The sequence below is a fragment of the Lissotriton helveticus genome, chromosome 2_1 (genome assembly GCF_964261635.1).
Source record: "Lissotriton helveticus chromosome 2_1, aLisHel1.1, whole genome shotgun sequence".
Taxonomy (NCBI): domain Eukaryota; kingdom Metazoa; phylum Chordata; class Amphibia; order Caudata; family Salamandridae; genus Lissotriton; species Lissotriton helveticus.
This window is the reverse complement of record NC_136059.1, coordinates 2,049,955,500-2,049,977,324: the sequence shown is the minus strand read 5'-3', so window position 1 is coordinate 2,049,977,324 and position 21,825 is coordinate 2,049,955,500. Positions and strand designations below refer to the sequence as shown.

Sequence of the window (21,825 nt, the reverse complement as noted above, 5' to 3'; positions counted from 1 at the left end):
TTGCACCCTCAAGCCTCAGAGTCAAGAAGAAATAAAGTGCCTGTCACCTCTGGCAAACTCTGAAATAGTAAAACAAGCAAATGGCAATGTTAAAGTGGCATAAAGAGCACATGTCACAAGAAACCATATCCATACAGAAAACCTTTTATTTAGCAAGGAAACTGACAAAGCAGACAACAGAAGTAACTGTCTTTGTTACATTTCACCAAGATAGCCATCAAAATTAGACAAGAGCAAGGCTAGTGGCCAGTCCATAGTTTAATGGAGGTAAATGTGTGCATGAGAACCTGCACAGGGAATGGGCATCCAATTTATAAACAGCAAGGCCAGTGGCCAGTCGATAGTTCAATGGAGGTACATGTGTGCATGAGAACCTGCACATGGACGGGGCATCCAAATTACAAACAGCAAAGGCCAGTGGCCAGTCCATAGCTCAAAGGAGGTACATGTGTGCATGAGAACCTGCACAGGGAAAGGACATCCAAATACAAACGGCAAGGCTAGTGGCCAGTCCATAGTGCAAAGAAGTGACATGTGTGCCTGAAAACCTGCACACGGAATGGGCATCCAAATTACAAACAGCAAAACCAGTGGCCAGTCCATGGTGCAAAGGAGGGACATATGTGCATGAGAACCTGCATGGGGAATGGGTGACACCGTACACTGCCATGGTCAGCAATACAGCTAGGGGGATAACTACGGGCAGTCCAGGCACCGCTGTGGGAGAGATAGGTTTGGGAGGGGGACTTTGCCTCAGACTTGGCTGTCAGTCGAACTGGGATGTGGCTGATTGTCAGGCCCAGTTGGAGGACTGGATCTGGGAGAGAGAGGACCAGCTCAGAAAGAGGCATCAGTGGCTTTGGTATCCGGAGGGCTGCTTGGACCGGGTGGCGTGGTGGCACATGGAGGCAGAGACATGCTGCCCTGAGACACAGTGTGGGAGAGAGAATGTGGAGGACTGCCTCTAACCTTCTTGGGGTTTCGATATCCCAGATCCGTCATGGGCGGAGTGGGAAGTGGAACAGGCACAACAGGCACACTCTCCACCAAAGGTGCATCAGGTGCAGGTGGTGGCACACCCTCTGAGGATCTGCTGGATCTGGTGGTACGCTTGGCCTGGCCTTGCCTTTTCCCTTCTATCCCCTGTTGACCAGGTAAACCCCCCCACAGTGCCCTTCTGCCCCTGCTTCACAGAGATGTGGGTGGGAGTTGAGGTTGTGGGTAAATCTGCCTAAGAGGGCTTTTTATACAGACTTTTAGCAGGCACCAGCTTTACAGCAGGCACGGCAACTGTTTGCCCATCTTTGGGAGACACCTTTTGGCTGGGAGTGTCCTTGGATGGGGCTGATTTTGAGGCATGTGAGCCTGAGGCCTGCTTCTTGTAATGATGCCCCTGAGTGTCACCGGTAGGGCTTTTGCCTTTGCGCTCCTGTCTGACTTTTGTTTGTTTGGGGGATGGTGTCCGTGCTCTGGCCCGCTTGGGGTGCTGCTGTTGTGTGCTGCGTGTGGTGTACCTGGAGCCTGTGTGCTGTGGTGTGTGGTCACTCTTGTCAGATGAAGCCACTGGCAGGGGAGTTGCCAAAGGGAATGGAGCTGGACTCTGAGACTGTGATAGCTGAATGACTGCCATCACTGTGGAAGACAAAGACTGGACCGTCCTGTGTAACCCACCTATGTCAGAATGAATGCCCTCCATGAAGGCAAATACCTGTGCCAACTTCTTGTCATGGTCCTGGAAGGCATTCCGGAGAGTTGTCTGACCCACACACAGCAGTCCACAGCCTCAACTCTGAGGGCATCAGAGGATACAGGGGCAGGAGTAGTGGTGCCTGGGGGGAAGGACACTCTACCCTTCTTACTGGTGCGATCACAGGCAGCACTAGTGGAAGTTGCTGGGGGTGGGCATTTGACGATGTGTGGTGGAAAAGGAGGCAGATTTCCCACTCCCCTGTGTCCTCCAACATCGAGGAGTCACTGCTGGCATCAGATGACGTTGAGGTTGGTGTTGATAGGCGTGATTCCTCAAGGGCACTCCTATCCCCCTCCGAGGCGCTGGTTACATCAGTGTCAGTGAGGTCATGTGTAGCAGTCATGCCCGAAGCTTCACCACTGGTGTCCGTCCTATGTCCTTCTGTGCCCTCGGTAAATGCTGCAAGAGACAGAGATGTAGGTTAAGTTTAGTGCCATACACACACACATCATATGCAAGCAAAGCACACAACAAGATGATGATACCCCCATGTTGCACACCACCCTATGCAGTCTGCATGTGTAACCTTTATGCAATCCACAGAAGATGCATGGAAACATGCATAGTTTACATGAATGACCCATGTGACTTTGACACAGCCAAATAGCTTGCCCGTGCCTCTGTGTAACCCGACATACAGATCCTTGTGAGCATACCTAGGTCCCGGTAGGTAAAAAAGATGTACATCTGAACATGTTGTCACAGTCACATATGGAGTCACCATAAGGGTACAACACAGATACAAATTTCTAAATGTCATTTTGCAATGGCCGTGAGCTCCATCTGAGGCACACTGCCGTTAACTGCCAGGGGATTTCCATGACTCCCCTAATTCGGCCAATGGCATAAGGCCACAACTCTGCATGCAATGTCAAGGGCCATTAAATTAAAGACATGAAAAAGTACATGTAGAGAAAATGCATGACAGCTGTACTCATCACAGAGGCCACTTACAAGCCATTGTATCACACTAGAACCATCACTGAGCTACACACTGGCTCAGGGCTGGAATACATGCAGTCATCCACACCCAAAGTTATCCTTCCCAGAATATTCAACCCCAACTTGCTGCTGATGGGCCCTCAAACGTCCATCCAGCTCTGGTTGTGTCACTACCAATATGTGGGCCATTAGTGGTGTCATGCTTCTGCGTGCCAACCTGCCAGTCCGAGGTAACAGCCCCATCGTCATCTCTACCATGTTTTTGCTCAGCTGGCAGATGTCATCCCACCTCTTGTGACAGTGTGTGTGCTCTCGGTTGGAGACACCCAGAGCCCACACCTTGCGTGCAATGGCCATCCTTATGTTGGTGGACTTTGAGCTTCAGGCATGGGGGACAAGAGGGTTATGTACCACTGTGTCTCAGTACAGGAACATGCACACACTCAGCACAGCTATTCAGATATGTTTAATAGAGATAATACTGCACGACACGTAGTACATTAGCATGAGATAATCATACCTAAATGCATGCAGGTATGAGGATGGACACAGTACCTGGCCATCTCATACACATGTAGAATGCCAGCACAGAAAGCAATGTGAAGAATGCCTACATCTGCGATGCAGTATATGAGGGAGCAAGACATACATTACATTGTAAATTATGTGTCAGGGCAGACTCACTGTGGCCAACACTGCACACCCCTCAATGTCCTTGGCCTGTGAATGGCTACCTGTGTCACGGTGGTCACATATAGGAAAATGATCTTACAATCTCACACCCTTATCACAAGGTCTGTCTTGTGCAATATGCAGGCCTAACATAGCTCATTGAGGAATAGGGTAGCAGACAACCCATATGTCTCAGTCTGTCCATTCAGTGATGGGTCCCTGACAAACTGGGCAGTAACTGTGCAGGCCAGGGGGTTCACACTGCGGTCTAACGTGACCATCAGAACTGTCACATGCATGTACAATATGAGAGGGAAAACAGTGCCTACACATGTGAGTCAGTACATATTATGAAGAAAATGGTAGGGGGATATGTCATAAGTACAACAGTCTGCTGTGTCATAAGTGAATTTCCACCAATAGTGTCACCCTCAGGCATTTCTCTCTTGTGCATAATGCTGACATATTCATGGTGGCAATATAAAGTCAAACACACTTCCATCAGTACCCTCTGGATGGAAACTCTCAGTAATGTTACAGATGAGCCTGTGAAGAACCTCATGGACCCAAACATCCATTGGCACAGGCAATTTCTGTCCTGATTGCCTCTTCCCAAACTTGCAGTGTTACTGTATGGCTGCCAAAAAAACTGCATGTCCCTCCCATTCTGATATGCAGCCAGGGAAATGTGTAAAATAGGCTACAAACCCCTTTCCCCTGAACTCAGCATGCTAGGCAGTGTATCACACAAACCCTCACTCTCAGGCACCTACTGCAGCAGGTCAACTTCATTGGTGCACTCCCTGCACTCTCCTACTTTCACTCTGAAACACCATGACATCAGGAGCACCATATAACCTCCCATACTGTGAGAGCACCTCATCCACCAGACCCTCCAGCTCCTCTATGGTGAAGGGACGGGCCCTGATGTTCTCAGTCCTCGCCATCACTGAGTCCATGAGCCAGGAACAGCGGCAGTTAGTGGTGAAGTGTGTTAGTCAGCAGTGTCTGGAAGCAGTGGAAATCTGTGGCTCTCTCCCACACATATATAGCCCCTTGGGTTTGTTTCATTGGTACTAAGCTACTGCAATTGGTTTTCCAGGTCAGCATTTTTCAAATGCATCATATGACCGGCCCCGTGGTAGTGGAGCACGCCTACTGCGATTTTCAAAATTGCATTTGTCTACCACGATTACAGTTCCCATTGGCTGTATGGGCTTGGGCATTGGCGGTGACACACCGCAGGGGCCAGGCGGTTGCTACCGTGATCATGCATCCCACAATTGCATCCACTGACCGGCCCGCGGTAGCGGAGCACGCCTATTGTGATGTTCACAATTGCATTTCGCTACCAAAATTGTGGTTCCCATTGGCTGCATGGGCAAGGGCATTGGCGGTGACACACCGCAGGGGCCAGGCGGTTGCTACCCCGATCATGCATCCTACAATTGCATCCAATGATAGGCCCTGCGGTGGTGAACGCCTACCGTGATTTTCAAAATTGCATTTGGCTACCGCAATTGCGGTTCCCATTGGATATAAGGGCATGGGCATTGGTGGTGACGCACCGTAGGGGCCAGGTGGTCGCTACCATGATTTGGTCGCTTGATATTGGTGCCTATGGCCATGATTGTGGTGGCAGAGCATGCCAACCGCCATCTTCCAATGTGTATATCACTACGGCGATTGCGGTTCACATTGGCTCTGAGGACATGGGTATTGGTGGTGACACACCACAGGGGCCAGGCGGTTGCTACCATGATTTGACCGCTTTATATTGGTGCCTATGGCCGTGATTGTGGTGGTAGAGCATGCCAACCGCCATCTTCCAATGTGTATATCACTACGGCGATTGCGGTTCACATTGGCTGTGAGGACATGGGCATTGGTGGGACACACCGCAGGGGCCAGGCGGTTGCTACCGTGATTTGGCCTCTTGATATTGGGGCCTATGGCTGTGATTGTGGTGGTGGGGCACGCTTATGGCACCTATGGACACATCATGCTGTGGCAGTGTCAATGGCCAGTTCTCAACATTGTACAGTAGACACATGAATCATGCCACCAGATAGTGCTAACCAATGCTAGTGTGACATTTAGCCCACTGATGACTACACATGCCATGTCAGTACACAGGATGAAATGCAAGGGCATGTACTCACTCACATGTCACTCATGAAATTGTTGTGCATGTACACAGATATGCGGTGTGATGGACTCTCACATGTGTACACATTTCAATGTATGAGATGGCTAAGCGACTCACAGTAATGAAGGTTTGACCACATAATGTGCCTATTTCACTGTTTAGATTTCTGAACTCATGTTAATACTTGCTGTTTGTGCACACACTGTGCACATTGTGTTGTTAATGTGTGCCCTGCCTGACTTATGCAAGAAGATGTGGCAGGTACAGCAGCTACGTAGAAACTAGAATGTTGCTGTCTGACACGTGTTGTGTCAACTACTCTCAGGTCTGTTGACAGAAGATTTTGAAATGTACCTTTTGGAATTCACATACTCTGAATCTGTTTTGGGGGTACTCATTGTGTGAATACTGGACAAGTGTGCGATTAGTTTGGATCAATGTGTCCCTACATGTGAGTAGTGCTGTAAGCTGAAATATGTTTTTATCATGCAATGTTGGCGCTGTCTCAGTCAACAGGTAAGATGTTGGACACATCACATAGGGGGATTGAATTGACATGTGTCCCCTTTCATCTGACCTAGGAGGCAACCAAATGTGCATCGTCTATTCACAGTTCTGGCGGACATGGAGGATGAGGACATCATCAAACAGAAATTCCGTCTGGATCGAACTACTCTTCAAGTCTATGTGCTCTGTTGGAGCCCCATCTGAGGCCTCGCAGAACCTATCAGACTGCTTTGACGCCAACGTGTAAGGTGATGGAGGTCCTGCATTTCTTTGCTACTGGTTCATTTCAGTACATGGTGTCCACAGCAGGTGGGATGTCGAAACCTATGTTCAGCCGTGTGCTATGTGATGTCCTGTCCGCTATGATGACCTACAAGGACAGATACATCCATTTCCCCAGGAGGCATACATTGGCAGCTGTAAATGGTGATTGTTATGTCCTTGGCCACATCCCTAATGTTGTTGGTGCCTTTGACTGCACACATGTTGGCCTGGTTCCACCACAGGCATGTGAGCCCATCTACAGGAACAGGAAGCATTTCTATTCAATTAATGTGCAAGTGGTATGCCAAGCGGATATGATAATCTCAAATGTCTGTGTCAAATTTCCAGTATCAGCCCATGAGTCCTACAAGTCTGTGTAACAGCATCGTACCACAGCTAATGGCAAATCTGCACCCAGAGCACGAGTGGATTGTGGGTGAGTACGCAGAGTCAAGTAGTGTGCTGTATGTGTGACATGCTGTTCTCAGCTACTGTTTATCTTACAAAATTGGCCCGTGTATATCACACCTAGTTGACTCTGTATATCCCAACTGGCCTTGGTTCCTGAGCCCACTGAGGAATTCCAGGACCCAGGGTGATGTCCACTACAATGATGCCAATGGCAGGACACGTTGTGTGGTGGAGCTTACTTGCGGTCTACTTAAGTCACGATTTCGCTGCCTGGACAAGACCGGAGGTTCACTGATGTACTCTCCCCAAAAGGTGTGTCAGATCTTAGTTGCATGCTCCACAACCTCGCCTTGTGCAAGGAGATCTCCCTGCTCCTGGACGATGATGAGCAGCCGAGGCCCGCGCCTGCAAACCCACACATGTCCAGTGACAAGGATAGTGGAGAGGAGGAAGGTGTCTACCTGCGTCAACAGCTCATCAACCGCTACTTCGCTTGAAGGTGAGTGAAAACGTACAATGGTGCATTGTCTGCTGATTTTGTTGTTGGTGAAAAGGCCTAGGTGAGCTTTCTGTTGTTGGCTCTGTGCTGGCTGCTAATGTTTCTGGGACAGGGTAGTTATGCACAGCTACAGGATGTCTATGTTGGAACTGTTGCTCATTGTAATGTGTGCAGATGTGAGTACCTTGATGACAAGTGTTGTGTAATGGCTGTGATGCCCTCACCTGACAAGTGAATAATGTTCTCTTGTGTTTTCCTAGGTCTCTTCAGCCTCTCAATGACTCCAAACAATCAGTGCTCCTGGTACATTGCAAAACAGAGTCAACATTACATCCTGTGATAAACATGGAGCTGACACAAAAACATAGGTGTGTAAGAAGTGTTTATTTACAATGGGTATATGTGACAGGGAAGTGAATATTTACAAAATGGGGAAAAGAGAATCAATGAGTTGTCAGTGATGGTAGATGATACAATAGAGTAGTCACCACATTGATGTGGTGACGCAGTCCAACATAAGCATGCCATTAACAAAGTCAAAGGCAAGGTGAAGAGGGGTGCCATCATGGCTGGCTCTTTCTCTGGTGTTTGGCTGGTGCTTTGCCACATGATCCTCCCAGGGATTTCTTTGGACGGCCCCTTGAGCGTTTGGCAGGGGTGGCCCCTGCTGCAGGCTCAGCGGGGTCTCTGTGGCCGCAGAGGAGGTGGTTGAACTGTCATCCTACGGGTCACTTGAGGTAGGTTGAGCTGTTGTTTGGGCTGCAGGCCTGTCTCTCAGGACACCCAAAAACTGGCCCAAGAGGTCCACGATTTGGCCCATGCGTGTGTCTATGTACCACAGCAGCAGGCTGAGCTCACGTGAATCTTCAAGATTCTGGCCCGTGTGTCCCTGGGCTCTTTCATAGACCCCAAAGACTCTGGCGATGTGGGCCAGGGATTCGGTCCCAGTGTCTGGTTGGTTTTGATGCCCAGTTGCCATACCACCTGCCCTGCTGTCCCGAACCTGTGGCGTCACCACTCTAGGTACCTGAGTACTCTCTCTGCCCTTCTCAGATTGTCGGGTGCTGTGGTCGTCCTCTGTGGCAGGGACAGTGTTGCAGGCAGCACTGGTGGTGGTGAACAAGGCTGCACAGGTCGTTACAGCAAGGTTCAGCATAGTTGTTGTTGTTGAGGTGGTAGTGGTGGGGACAGTGGGGTCCTGGGGCCTGTTGCACCCTGTCATGCCTGATGGGCCGTCTTCTGGCTCTGCATCCAAGAAATCTAGGGAGTCTGCATCAGAGAGTCCATTTTTTGTGAGGGGAGTCGGGCTCTGCAGGTTGGTATGGTCATCTGCAGCTCTCAGCTCTTGGTCACCTGTGGAACAGAGGGGAAATAGTCATTGAAGCGCACCCCTCAAGCTTGGTGTTAGATGTTTTGTTGTTACATGTTATACACCACACAGTTTACATTGATATCACATTGTTTGTCTGCAGAGTACTGTGCATCATGACATGATGTGGAGGTGCATACATTACTTGTCCATGGTGTGACATGTCAATAGATACCATGCATCACTTTCAGATTTTGTGATTACAAGGACATGTTTTCATCTAACGACTAGCATCACAACAACATTATGTGAAGCATCTTTGTTGATTACTCTGCATGGAAGACGTTACATCTGAGCATGAACTAGACATTGTTATCTCATGCATACCTTTGTATTGTCATGTGCTACTGACCATGCTTGTTTTGTTTTCATATGGGCCTTGATACTATGCCCTCATGGCACTTACAGGTAGCATTCAGTGCTGTGCATGATTGTGCCCCTGATTTTCTTCAACATGTTATTTGGTGAGTCACACTTTCTGTGACAATTACATACGCTTAGCTGTCTGCACAATGTAAGTGGCAATTGGATCTATGCCAAACTTGGTGGGATGTGAGGGCTAGTGTGGTCATATGGCTCCAGGCATTTTGAGAGAAATAGCAGGGTGCATGCACTGCCTCCTACCTGTTCTGTGGCACATTTGGGGGGAATTTCTGATACATCTTTATGGGTGTGTGGTGGAGTGTTCCCTCCTGCTGAGCTGTGGGACAAGAGGGGCCTGTTGGGAGTTGAAGTGCTGGCGCCCCACCCACAAACCCCCCTCCCTGTGAAGATGGCTACATACCTGTTAGTTTGATGAGGGCAATGTAATGGCTGCCACATGCTTCTGGGCGTGGTGGGGTGGGTGCTTCATCTGGTGTGCTTTATGACAAGGGTGCCTGGTGGGAACTGTGGTGCAAGCTTACTAACCACAAACCCCCCCTACCTGTGAAGATGGCTACCTATCTCTTAGTTTGATGTCAGCAAACACCCCTCCCTGTTGAGAGGGCTACCTACCTGTAAGTTTGTTGTGAGCTAACACCCCTCCCTGTTAAGAGGGCTACCTACCTGGAAGTTTGATGTGAGCAAACCCCCTCCCTGTTGAGAAGGCTTCCTACCCGTAAGTTTGATGTGAGCAAACCCCCCTCCCTGTTGATAGGGCTACCTACCTGTTAGTTTGATAAGGGCAATGTAATAGCTGCCACATGCTTCTGGGTGGGGTGGGTGCTCCATTCTGGTGTGCTTTGTGACAAGACTGCCTGATGGAAGTTGTAGTGCATACTTCCTAACCACAAATCCACCTCCCGGTGAAGAATGGCTACCTTCCTGTAAGTTAGGTTGGTGAGGTACAATGGCTGCCACAAGCTTCTGGCTGAGGGGGAGTGTTCCATCCTGGGGAGGGACAAGGTGACCTGGCAGGAGTTGAAGTGCTAGCCTCCCACCCACAAACACCCCTCCCTATTAAGATGGCTACCTACCTGTTAGTTTGATGAGGGAAATGTAATGGCTGCCACATGCTTCTGGGTGTGGTGGGGTGGATGCTCTATCCTGGTGTGCTTTGTGATAAGGGTGCCTGGTGGGAGTTGTAGTGCAGGCTTCCTAACCACAACCCCCTCCCAGTGAAGATGGCTACCTACCTGTAAGTTTGGTTGGTAAGGTACAATGGCTGCCACATGCTTCTGGCGGGGGGGAGTGCTCCACCCTGCTCAGGGGTGAGACAGGGGGACCTGGAGGGCGTTGAAGCGCTGGCCTCCCACCCAGAAACACTCCTCCCTATTAAGATGGCTACCTACCTGTTAGATGAAGGTGACCAATGCAATGGTTGCTACATGGTTGTGGGTGTGGGGAGTGTTCCATCCTACTGAGCTATGGGACAAGCTGGCCTGTTGGGAGTCGGAGTGCTGGCCTCCCACCCACAAACACCCCTCCCTATTAAGATGGCTACCTACCTGTTAGTTTGATGAGGGCAATGTAATGGCTGCCACATGCTTCTGGGTGTGGTGGGGTGGATGCTCTATCCTGGTGTGCTTTGTGATAAGGGTGCCTGGTGGGAGTTGTAGTGCAGGCTTCCTAACCACAACCCCCCTCCCTTTGAAAATGGCTACCTAACAGTAAGTTTGGTTGGTGAGTTACAATGGCATCCACATGGTTCTGGCTGGGGGGAGTACTCCATCGTGCTCAGGGGTGAGACCGGGGGGCCTGGTGGGAGTTGAAGTGCTTGTCTCCCTCCCACAAACACCTTTTAAGATGGCTATCTACTTGTTAGGGGAAGGTGACCAATGCAATGGCTGCCACATGGTTGTAGGTGTGGGGAGTGTTCAATTCTGCTGAGTTGTGGGACAAGGGGACCTGTTGGGAGTTGGACTGCTGGCCTTCCACCCACAAACACCCCTTCCTGTTAAGATGGCTACCTACCTGTTAGTATGATGAGGGCAATGGAATGGCTGCCACATGCTTCTGTGTGGACTGGGAATGGGTGGGTGCTCCATCCTGGTGTGCTTTGTGACAAGGATGCCTGGTGGGAGTTGTGGTATAAACTTCCTTACCACAAACACCCCTCCCTATTGAGAGGGCTTCCTACCTGTAAGTTTGGTTGGTGAGGTACAATGTCTGCCACATGGTTGTGGGTGGGAGAGTGTTCCATCCTGCTCAGCTGTGGGACAAGGGTGCCTGGTTGGGGTTGCAGTGCAGGTACCTGGCCTCAGACACCCCCTCCCCTGTTGTGATGGCTGGCTCCCTGTGGAGCTGTGGAAGGGAATGGTTACACATGGCTCTTGGGTGGGGGGAGTGCACCATCTTGCTGAGCTGTGGAACATGGGGGCCTAGTGGGAGTTGACGTGCTGGCTTGCTACCCACAAACCTGCCTCCCTGTTTGATGTGAGCAAACACCCCTTCCTTTTGAGAGGGCTACCTACCTGTGAGTTTGGTTGCTGAAATTCAATGGCTGCCACATGCTTCTGGGTGTGGTGGAAGTGCTCCATCCTGCTCAGCTGTGGGACAGGTGTGCCTGGTGGGAGTTGTAGTGCTGGCTGCCTATCCACAGACACCCCTCCCTGTTAAGATTGCTGACTCCCTGTGGAGAAGAGGGAGGGAAGGGTTACACATGGCTCTTGTGTGGGGGGAGTGTTCCATCCTGCTCAGCCTTGGGACAGGAGGCCTCGTGGGAGTTATAGTGCTGGCGGCCTGTACACATGCAACCGAGTGAATGTTGCGAGCTACCTTTAGGGTGAATTAGAGGGAGTATGTTGGATCTGTGAGACATGTGTTGGGGAGTGTGTGGTACACATGAATGGAATTGGGCCTAGGAGGTGTAGCTTTGTAGTTGTACAAGACAGTATATAGCAGTGTGATGGTAGACATTTGTTTGTACTTACCAGCCTCCACTCCCCTGGTTATTCCTGTGAGAATCTCTGGATGCAGTATGACAAGCACCTTCTCCTCCCATGCAGTCAATGTCCTTGATGGAATGGGAGGGCCACCGCCAGTCATTTAAGCCAGCTGACGGTTCTTGTTGTTCTTCTCTTTCACCTGCTTCTTGAGGTCATGCCACCACTTCATGATCTCCTTCTTGGTGCGCGGGGTGGTCCCTACTGCATTGCATTTGCTGACTATCCTCACCCACAATTGTGCTCTGGTGGCTAATGATGTCTGTTGGACCAGGTTATCAAAGAATTGTGGTTCTATTCTGATTATCTCATCTACCATGACTGACAACTCATTGTCAGTGAATGTAGGCATTTTCTTTTGTGCCATGGTATGTGATGTGCAAATGGTTTGAGGTGCAGGTGTGAGGGTGGTGGGGGTGATGTAAGTGGGGTGTGCATGTGTGTGTGTTGTTGTGCTGGTGAGATGTGTGATGGTTTGCCTTTCCTTTATGCTGTAGGGTTTAGTGCCTTCAGGGCTGGAGTATTGCAAAGGATTCTGGTCAGGGAAGGGGCTGGTTTTATACTCAGCTATGTGGGTGTGTCAAAATAGAGTATTGCCGTCAGGTGTGTTGTGTGGGTTGTCCTGGGATTTGTATTTTTTAGGCTGCCATGGGGGTGTGTCCTTGGGGTGTGTTGGCTGTTTTTGGTGGCTGAGCTAGTTTGATGTGTACACTTGGTGGCCTTGTTTTTGTCGACCGCCATAATAGTTCCGGAGCGGCCGCCGCAGTGGGTATGCAACAGCCCTTCTGCCTGCTCTCCCATTTATCATTGTTAGAGATCGCGAAGTCGGAAACAGCGGATCATTACGCTGTCACCTTAATGGTATTCTAATTGTGGTGTGATCAATCCTCTGGCCTTGCGGTGGGTTTCGTGGCATCGTTCCACCGCGGTTGTTTTTTTCTGGCGGTTGATCCCAATCTGACCGCCAGTTTTCCCGCGGTGCCTGCAGACGGTTCATTTCCGCTACCATGGCGGTCGGAATGGTTTTCCGACCAACATCCTAATTGAACCCCATATGAGCGAAAAGAGGTTAAGGGGAAATATAAAAATTATTTTAAACATTTTAAGGAAAAGGAGAAAGTAAAGCAGCAATTAAAAAGTCACTGTTTGTGGAGATCAAGGCATAAATGCAGACTGACTGCAATGGAGAGGAAGTTAGATACACTAAGTAGCTTATCCTGCTCAAAATTTTTACCTTCTGCATTAGAAGTCAAACTTTTCTCTGAATTAAAAACAGTATTCACGGGTCGGCCGGTCAGTGAATGGATCACCTGAGTTTTTGCGACGTTTAATTTGTACCCGGAACAGAACCCAAAAGCTTCAGCCGCTTGAATGATTCGAGGGAGCACCGCTGTAATGTTAGCAGTAACCACGGCAATATCGTCCGCGTTTGCATAGACTTTATGACATTGTGTTCTAATCTGAACCGGGTTAATGATACTGTCTCCCTCCATTGTGGTAATAAAAGGGTCGATATATAGCGCAAACAAGAGCGGGGAGCAGGGACACCCTTGTCTTGTGCCCCTTGCTATCACAACCTGCTTAGAAACCTCACCCCTTACCCAGATTGTCGCTGTCGGATGAGAATACAACGTTTGTATTGCCTTTATAAATTCAGAAGGAACCCCCTTCCAGGCCAAGACTGCCCATAAAAACCGCCATGTGACCCTGTCGAATGCCTTTTCGGCATCCAACAGGGCCACTCCGACGGGTGAATTACTGCTCTGAGCCCCATCCAAGATAGATATTATTCTCCGGATATGATCCGTAGTGTCTCTACGTTGGATAAACCCGTGTTGACGGGGTGACACTAGACCGGAAATCAGATAATTGAGCCTGTTGGCAAGAATTTTTTAGTAAATCTTGTTGTCGGCATTCAATAACGAAATGGGCCGATATGAGCCCATTTCTATTGCATTTTCCCTTTCTTTTTGAAAATAACTATTATGGCCTGAGACCATGAATCAGGTGCCCGACCGAGAAAAGCCTGTTGACAGACTTCCAGCAATTCCTTCTGAATTGCATTCCGAAACGTCCTATAAAATTCTAGCGGAATACAGTCCGGACCCATCGCTTTCCCCTGTGCTAATCCCAGAAGTGCAGTTTCTACTTCATCCCAATCCGGGGGTGTAGATAAAATTGCCCTATGGTGTTCTGACAGAGTTTTAGTTACTAGAGGAGAGAGATATTCTGACTCCTCCTCCCCTGTCCTACCAACTACCGACTCACTATATAACGATATAACTATATTACTGGCAAATTAGGCTGCTTTCAACATATCGTTTGGAGATGGCACTCTATAGAACTAAGGGCATTCGGAAAAAAAGGCAAGGAAGCCAGTTATGGCGACCAATTGCTACCTGGTTGGGATCTTAGTATTAGATAATGTAATTATTTGTTTTAATACATGATAAGATTCAGCGACTGTATAAATTTGAATGATCTAGGATTCCATATTTATATTTCTATTTGTGTCGGTTGCCTTGTTTTGCTATGGTATGTCTACACGCCCTTATATGCATTGCAGCTGATGTACTTAAATTGTATTTTGTGTGTTCTATGTGCTGACAAAAAATCTCAATAAAAAAATTTATTAAAAAAAAAAGAAGAAGTCAAACTTTTCGAGCAGGGAAAATTCCAAGGCCGTGGCCAGTGAAGGATCACTTAAAGTCAGATATATCATTGAGCCCCTGCTGAAGCTGTTGATATTGGCACCAAAAGATCTGAGTTGGTCAAACCTGGATTCCATATCCCCCATGATTGCTTTGCAGTTGGGTAGATTTGCCACCTCACCTCACCCAAGTTCAAGGTTCTTTGTTTGAAATTAAGCATGTCTTTCAAAGGCGAAAAGTCGGAGCTTGGCAGAGTTCTACAAACCCAGATTCCTTCTCTGCAAGGTCTAACTGAGGCAGTATTCAGCATGGCAAAAACCTCTGAGCAGGAAGAGTCTAGTTTTCTTTGCCACCTTGGATGTGAAATTACTGGGCAAGCCTCAGCACAGTGCCTTGGTCCGCAAAAGGTGAAAATACCAGCTGGAGAAATTATTTCTTGCAAACCCTACAGCCCCTAGCTCCTCACTGCATGTGTCTAGGCATTAGGCCTCTATCCACTCAGGCCTCCTACAAAGTTCAGTTCTCTGCTATTGCTTTTTTGTTGTTTTGAGTTGAGACCTTTTACTCCCAATGTTGCTGGACCTGACTTGCTATGGGTCCTGAAAAATAGAGCCAAGTACCCCTTCAGCACGTGACACTCAGTGATAGTGTGGGTCGAGCATTGTAAGGCTTCTCAGGGTGGATGTAGTAGATACAGGGAGTTGAACACAGGCTCACAACTCATAGTATATTCAACAGCGGTGATAAATGATTGCCCAGTCAAATGATTTATTTTATGACAAAAAACTATTGATACTCAAACATAAAGTGAAATACGGCATACACAAACATGACACACAGCCCCATGAGGTTATTTCTGCTTATTTTTACAGTCAGTAATTGTATTTAAATAATATTTTTGTCTGGCCCAAAAAAATCTAATTTTGTACACAACGGGCCTTTTTTAACAGCTTCTAAAAGCTTGTGAAGCCTTTGAAAGCTTCTTTGGCAAATAATTATAATAATTCTGTTGTCCTCCAATCACCATCTAACTGATGGCTTTTGGTTGGAAATGATTTGGAGTATGTTTAAGGTGGGTACCAACACATTTGGAGATCCCAGGGGCATATTTTAAACTCCCATCAATAGCCAATTTGAACAAAAGCTGACATTGAGGCTCAACTGAATTCTGAGCCAGATCTATGACCTTTTTTTTGCAGTCACAAAAGGGAACTCAACCCGTTTGCGACTGCAATAACAGGGTGGCGTTATGTACAAATACTATTTTGCGAGTCACTGACTCGCAAAATAGCTTTTACGACTAGCTATTATTTTGCAATCGCATTTGCGGTCGTGAAACACTTGCAGTTTACCACCTAATTCAAGTAGGTGGTAAACTACTAGCAAAAAGTAAGGGGTCCCCAGGGGACATTCACATTTGCGAGTCGGAAATTGCGAGTCACAATTTGGCGCAATTTGCGACTTGCTAAATTGAATGGTCGTACATCTGGCCCTCTGTTGTTTAAATCCAATTTCATTGGGAAAGTTAGTCATACCAGAAATATTGTTTTCCATAATAGACTTTAATCATGAAGAATCTGTGTCAAAGCTGTACATTGGGGGCATAAGGCGTCATCAGGACAGAATCGAAGTGTCTTAAGATGAGTAGATATGATAAAGACGTCAGCCAGGCAACCGAGAGAAGTTTTCTGGAGGTGAGGAAAAGCAACACTTTTAAGTCAACTGGATGCTGGCCGAAGGAAGGTTTCCGAAGGTGAGAAAAGGTTTTGATGAAAAAATCCCCAAGGTGGATTAAGACTTCAGAAGTAAAGGACATGGTTTGAGGAAAATGGCCACAGGCTGGAGTAAAGCTCCTGAATGCAGGAGAAAAGGGTTGCTTAAGTGATTAGTGCTTCAGTATGTGATGATGAGCGCGTCTACTCTCCGGTCCTTGTAGCTCCCGTCAGGCAGATCTTTCGGATGATAGTTGAGATCTTCTGTGCTTTCAGCTCCCTCATGGAGATCAGTGGGTCCATATCTCCACAATCACAGTAGAGCACATTGCCAACTGAAGGGCGTGTGTTCCCGGAACCTAAGCATGCTCGTACTTGATCATCTATTTGGTTGTGATTCCCTTTGACGTAACCTGTTCTTCTCCAGAGGGTAGGACCTCTACTCTTCTTCCTCTGCATCTTCGAAGTCATCGAGAACTTCGGCCTCCTCGGCATCATCAAAATTATCGTCATAAAAGTTATCTTCGTTATCAGACATCTCTCCATCTGTCTGATCCCTGGCACATGCTCTCTGAATCACACTTCGACACTCACAACAAGTCATGTCAGAAATATTGACTTTATTCCATTACCAACAAGCATGTCCTTTCTGATGTGTAGGTACGTAATTTGCTTGAGTTAAATTAAGTGAGTACATTACTTCAAAGAATTCCCTGTCCTTGGCTTTCAAGTGTGCTTTACCTTCCAGTTCTAATTAAAATCACCAAGTATCAGTAAATGTGAGCAGTTAATGATTAAGGGCCCTATTAATTCATAGAACTAAAGCGTAAAGAGGGACATATAGCTAAGGTGTAGGTGAGCAAAACTGACCAATTATAAGAGTTATACTATAATTCCACCAAACGTAATGGAGTACCTCTGATGGACTTTACTAGTTGAACAGAGGAAATCATACTTTTCTCACACAGTCATGGCTACCACTTCTCCCATTCTATAGTCTCATCTATTCTATAAATCAATTTGAAAAACCTATGATATCGTCAAAAAAATATCCAAAATTGAAGTTGTTGTTAACCATGTTTCTGATAATAGCAATACATCAACATTATAACTAATTAGGAGACCAAACAATTCCACTTTATATTTCGCCATGCTTAGATAGACAATATTATTCTTAGTACCAGCAGAGGTGTTCAAGGACCTACTCACTACAGGTTTGGCTGAGCAGGCAAGTCAATAAGAATTCCTGATTCTTTCAGTCGTCGTTGTATATGTGTTTGCAAGAGAGGGACAAAGGATTGTAAAGCCTAAACTTGTCAGGGGAGTAACAACTAAATCCAGCATAATGGTTGGCCCATGGGCCTGTTCGAGTGTGGATCCGCACAGACTTGCTTGCTTGGCATGCCTTTGTCTTGCTCGCACCACTGGCCGCTGCACCCATGATCATAAATCAGGCAGGGACTGTGCCCATGCTCCGGGTGGTATCTCTGTGGCAAGAGCTCAGCCCCCCTGAGCCTTGCTTAGCCCCAATGTAAGCACACCATAAGCATTCTCGATTGGTCCGCGTTAAGTTAGTTTAAACAAACAAATAAAACCACATACCTTGTGCTTGCCACATTGCCAAGTCGGGATGCAGCGGCGCAAGGTAAGGGGTTTTATTTGTTTTTTATTTAATTTGTCTTTTCCCGTTGTATGTCGACTTACCCAACCGTGGCCCAGGGGCGGCTGGTGACATTTGAAAGTGGTGAGGCGCAAAGTGATTTGCATACTGCACCGTAGCGAGCGAGTGCAGCGAGCGAGCCCGAACCCCATAAATATTTACACCACTTTTAAAAAACATATGATCGACGTGTCTTTGTAAACTACATATTGAGTCTCCTGCAGTGGGGTAGATGTTTCACACAAAAACCACTATGCTTGATGAAAACATTCACCACACCATCGTCAGCCAGAAGTAAATATTTAGTAGCTACCCTGTGCATGGATCGCTCCCGCCCTGCCCCTGTGAAGACGCTGGACGTCTCTCACCCATTGAAGCTTCCTGAGATCTTACCACTGGGAGTGAGACCTACCCCTCTCACCTCCCTCGTTTGACTCATCCATACAGGCATGGGCATTGCCTCCTATAGACCCCAGTAGGTTCACCAGCTTGAAATACCCCGATCGCCCTTCAAAAAAAGGTTTATTGGTTGTTAAAGGCACCAGCATTCCCAGCCACTGCTCCACCCTTCTTAGAGAGTTAAGACGGGTGAGAGAGTGCTGAGCGTTTTCACCCATTCATTAGTATCCGACAGGGGAGGCTATGCCCTACCCTTTATTGGCCCCTCGTAAACAGGCTCTAGAACTCGCCTAACTAATTGTTCTTTAATACTGGCTGGAGCAGAAGAATGCAAACGGACACAACACCCTATTGCCCGATTTTCCTCTTATGCTTTTTTACCCTTTTGGGAACACGTGATAGTAGCTGTCTGGGAGTCTGCATGGTGTTGGTGTCAGACTGAGTTGTGCGCCACTGTGCCTTCTATTACCAATCTCGCTGCACTTGTAGTAATAATGTTTTTTGTTTGTGTGCTGAGTTCACTTCTGACGCAAATCATCATTGGCCCTATAAATTAACATAATTAGCGCAGACGGATAAGAAAGTGCGGTGCATTCACATAATACGACCGACATGCCACGTACTGACAAGTGGCCATAAACCTATATGTGTCACTTACTGTATTTGTGCCTCGCTTAAAATACACATACCGCGCCTAACATTCAGCATGTGACGCAGTTCTATACATCATAAAATACTATGCACAAACAAATACATCATGCAGAGCAGAGGCAGTTTGGGAATCAAATATGGCGAATGAAGGCTCATTGGAATGTGGTTGTGACATCCAGCTCTTCCTGTGACGGAAGAAGAATAGAATCAAGAGCTATGGACCCTGTGCTAAAATCAAATTAATCACGCCATTATAATACACGTAATTACTGCTTGCAAAGTGCCCCTTTGGTTGCAGAGACATCAGTATTAAGTCAGGGCCGATTTGAGTGGCGGGGCATTTGTCCAGCAAACTGAGAGGCCGTCTCTTGTCCGAAAGGAAATATGTTCTGTATTTACACATTAACATATAATACTGCAGTTTTTATATTTTAATATTCATCACAGAGGACACTGTTGCGCTGATGCAAGCCTACGATCAGTGACCCTGGCACCGAGGGGGCATCAGGACAGGTGGGCAGAGGTGGCAATGCAGACACCGGGGGCACAGAGGGCAGTGCAATTTATGTAACAACAGTAAGTAAGAAGAACTAACTAAGATACTCACTAAATAGAGACTAGTACTACTGTCTGATTTGACTACCTTGTTGGGATGTGTGCTGCCGTTCGGTAGTTTACTCCCGGGCTCGGACTAGCACAAAGACACACTGTTTAGCTACTCTTCTAGGCTGGAGAACAATCCCCCTCGCCAGCGCGCCTTTTAATAGCCCATACCTGCTGGGAAGAGCCGAGAAGCGTGGCAGTAGGGAGCCGAGGAGGTAGGTGATGCAGCTAGGTGCCGGGGCGACCACTGGGTGTTGGTATGCCTATGACTGGTGATTTAACGGATGTGAGCGGCTTTTTGATGGGGTCCCTGGAGTGCTGGCTGTGGAGTGTTTGGGGGTGTTGGACGGGGATGGAAGGCCCAGGAGTGGTTGCTGCACAGAAGAGAGGTGTGTAATGGGAAGGCTGGTTGTCCCTTTAGGGTGTTTGCAGAAAGCTGAGTGGATTTTGGATTGGAGTCTTTGAAGGGGTGCTGAATGGGGCTTGGAAGGTAATGGGCGGCGAGGGGAAGGGGCTACATGGTGCAGAGTGTGTATCTGATGCAGGTGGGATTGGCTTACTGGAGGGTGCTCAGCCAGGTATTTCACTCGTGCAGGCTTCTCTGTGTTTGGGTATGATGAAGTGAAGATGGATGCCGCTCGGTTGTCTCTTCCTCGCCTCCAGTGCGAATATAGCCCCTGTCTGGCAACTGCCACCACTAGGCACTTGAACCCGTGTAAACTCCCATGTCTGATGCCAGCCTGCGGGTAGGTTTCCAGGCAACCCGTTTGAGTGTCAGTACGTGCCTCTGGTCCAGGGCTCCCTGACTACTGAGTCAGTAGTCAGGGAGCACTGGACCAGAGGCACGTGGAGGAGTGGTGTAGAGGGAGAGTGAAGTGGAGGAGCTCAGAACAGGACGGCGATGCCGTCATGCCGAGACACAATCAGAGTGAGAAGCAAAGGAGAGAGAGCGATCAGAGACAGACGGGGCGATTGTGACTCCCCCATTATTGGTGAAAGCCTTAAGTGCTTTCATTGCTCACCTCTCAGAAGCATGAAGAGCCACTCAAGCTGTAGAATGTTGCATGACATCAGGAGGACAGCAAGTGCATGGAGGGAATAGCATGATCACACAAATACCTGATTATCCATATTGCGCAACTTGGTAATAAAACAACTAAAATTGGTGACATTTATTACACCAATTCGTTAACCATCTGTCAATCCTCTCTTCCTTATCAGGTGTTTTGCTGAGACAAACCCCGTACTCATCATCACTCACTCATCCACTGTTCTCGAAAATGCCATGACCAACTCCCCAACCCCGAGCTCCTTTGTGTGTTGCTTCTCCCCTGAAAACCTCCCACCCTCGCAAGCATCCCATTGCTTCTTGACTCTCTCTTCATCCATTTTATTTATTCTTAAAGCCCCCTCCCTTTCCTGCGCAATTTGTAATCAGGGCCTCAAAGTCTGCTCAGTCCCGGACAAACACGAGTGATTAATTAGTTACCCTGGCTGCAGAGTTACAGACACAAAACCTAACTCGTCATGTGGCAAGTGGAGAAACACCCCTCCCTATCAGAAATTATCCCTGGGGAGTCTACAGAGTGTGCCTTGCAGAAAGTGTCTGGCTATGTTTCAAAAGAGCTCTGGATGTACCCAGCACGCACAGTCCGTGTCGTGTGATACCTTAAAGTTGGCAGATGCGGTCTGAAGTAAGTAGTCTGGTGTTGATGACGACGGTCACACGGGTCGAGAGGAGAGGAGACTGGAGAGTCGAGAGAGAAAGCACAGGCTGAGGCTGGCTGTCTGATGCGCACACTCCACACACCACGAGGCGAGTCCCAGGGCCCCAGAACCGGATCCAACGTCAGCAGCGCCGCACGCCGCGAAATGGCCAAACACTGCATGACTACATGAAGTCAGACACAGTGATTGGCCATTATGCAGTGCGGCTGAGCAACACACGCGGGGCATCCAATAATGGATTGCCCTGCCCTGCTGCACGGTGACTGGCCAATCCTGGCGGATTGGCTAGGGGGGCACACTGTTGCTCGCCCTGTCTCCCTTGTTAACGCCGGGGGCTGTCGCCGGTTTAACCAGCACCCCCTGGTCACTCGCTAATGGGGGAACTTTAATGCGCATGCTCGGGCTAGTTTCAGCCCCAAGCAGCACTTGCGCGCTAAGGTACCTAGTGTCTGCCTGACACAACAAATGTACGTCACATGGACTGTCACAAGCT

At 48.2% G+C, this 21,825-nt stretch overlaps 1 pseudogene; it reads right to left on the bottom strand.

The window, feature by feature from the left end:
• Positions 1-16,472: 16,472 nt before the first annotated feature.
• Positions 16,473-16,829, bottom strand: LOC144820358 (DNA-directed RNA polymerases I, II, and III subunit RPABC2 pseudogene; annotated as a pseudogene).
• Positions 16,830-21,825: the final 4,996 nt, after the last annotated feature.